The following is a 2,170-nucleotide window of genomic DNA, read 5'->3' as shown; positions in this document are numbered from 1 at the left end:
CAGCTGATTTTTTGATTTTTGTAGAGATGAGGTCTCGCTGCCCAGGTGGGTCTCGAACCCACAGGCTTAGGCAATCCACTCACCTCAGCCTCCCAAAGATGCGGGGTTACAGGCTGATCCACCGAGCCCGGCTCCTAAAACCTTTTAATTGAGGGTTCCAGAGATACTGTAGGAACAGAAGTTAGGGAAGAATGTGGTAATAGTTGAAAGAAGACAATTTGGGGATGACTATAATCAAGAAGATTATAATGGTGAACACATGATTTAAAATTCTTGAGAGTTTGACTATGAGGCATTTTTGTTTAATGCAAAACTGTGTAAAGGGGATTATCAAATAGACAGGGACAGTTTTACAAATGATTCAGAGAGAATTTTGATCTACACCTGTGTGGCCAGTGTGTTGATAACTGGCCATATGTATCTACTTAAATTTAATTTAAATTAAGTAAAATTAAAAATTCTGTTCTGTGGTAACCCTAATTACATTCCAGTACTCAGCAGCCACACAAGTGTAATGGCTACCATGTTGAAAAACACAGATACAGATAATTTCTGTCATTGCAGAAGGTTCTCATGATCAGTGTTGGACACAGTTGCAGTATTAGTAAACTGATTGGAGAAGTTGATATTTCTACTAGTCAGTACACTTGTAACACTTCCCTGGGAAAAAGGCAGGTGATACAGGGCCTTAAAATTTACAAAGATATCAGCAAATTTTTCCTTGGAAATAATTTTAATTTATACAAAAGTGTGGCTTCTTTAACACAAAGGTACAATAAGTTTGACTCACATTATAAAATAAGTTTGAAATCTCTTTTAGGTTTTGTTATCCTGAATAGAAGATATGCAGTAAAGGATTCTGATGACTTTGGTGGATATGGAAAGTCATGTCTCCATATCAAGCATGACAAAACTCTTATCGGAATTAAATACCACAAATGTGTTAACCCCAGTAACACTAAATCACAACTCCATGACCATCATAAAATGTATGCAGGTGAGAAGCCATATGAATGAAGTGATTGTGGGAAAGCCTTCTCCAGGAAAGCACAACTTGTTAGGCATCAAAGAACTGAAAGAGGAGAGAAACCTTGTGAAAGCAATGAATGTGGAAAAACATTCATGAGGAAGATTCAGCTCACTGAACTTCAGAGAACTCACAGAGGAGAGAAACCCCATGAATGTAATGATTGTGAAAAATCCTTCTCCAAAAAGTCCCTGCTCATGGTACATCAGCGAATTCATACAGGGGAGAAACCATATGGGTGCAGTGAATGTGGGAAAGCCTTTTCTCAAAAGGTATGTCTCACTGTACACCAGAGACTTCACACAGGAGAGAAGCCATATGACTGCAATGTGTGTGGGAAAACCTTTTCCCAAAGAACATGTGTAACTCTACACCAGAGACTTCATACAGGAGAGAAGCCATATGAATGCAATGAGTGTGGGAGAGCCTTCTACAGGAAAGCATAGCTCATTAGACACGAAAAAACTGAAAGAGGAGAAAAATCCCATGCATGTAATGAGTGTGAGAAAGCCTTCTCCAGAAAGTCTCTGCTTAGGGTATATCAACGAGTTCATACAGGAGAGAAACCATATGGATGCAGCGAATGTGGGAAAGTCTTCAGTAAGAAGTCCCGGCTCATTAGACACCAGCGATCTCACACTGGAGAGAAACCCTATGGATGCAGTGTATGTGGGAAAGCCTTTTCCGAAAAAGCATATCTCACTCTACACCAGAGACTTCATACAGGAGAGAAGCCATATGAATGCAGTGAGTGTGGGAAAGCTTTCTACAGGAAATCACATCTCCTTAGACATCAAAGAAACGAAAGAGGGGAGAAACCCCATGGATGCAATGAATGTGGAAAAACCTTTATTAGTAAGATTCAGCTTACTCAACATCAGTGAACTCATACAGGAGAGAAGCCTTATGAATGCACTGAATGTGGAAAAACCTTTGCCCAAAAGGCACAACTCACTTTATACCAGAGAGTTCATACAGGAGAGAAGCATTATGAATGCACTGAATGTGGAAGAACCTTCTATTTTAAGTCAGAGCTTCCCAGACATCAGAGAATTCACACAGGAGAGAAACCTTATGAATGTAATGAGTGCAGCAGAGCTTTTGGAAGCAAGTCAGAGCTCACTCAGCATCTGTGAATTCACA

General features: G+C 39.9%; 1 pseudogene; it reads left to right on the top strand.

The window, feature by feature from the left end:
• Positions 1 to 1,911, top strand: part of LOC110595376 — a 7,793-nt pseudogene extending 5,882 nt beyond the window's left edge.
• The last annotated feature ends 259 nt before the right edge of the window (positions 1,912 to 2,170 follow it).

The sequence above is a fragment of the Carlito syrichta genome, unplaced genomic scaffold, assembly GCF_000164805.1.
Source record: "Carlito syrichta isolate Samal-C Ts95f unplaced genomic scaffold, Tarsius_syrichta-2.0.1 Scaffold301535, whole genome shotgun sequence".
Lineage (NCBI taxonomy): Eukaryota > Metazoa > Chordata > Mammalia > Primates > Tarsiidae > Carlito > Carlito syrichta.
This window is presented reverse-complemented; position numbering and strand designations above follow the sequence as displayed.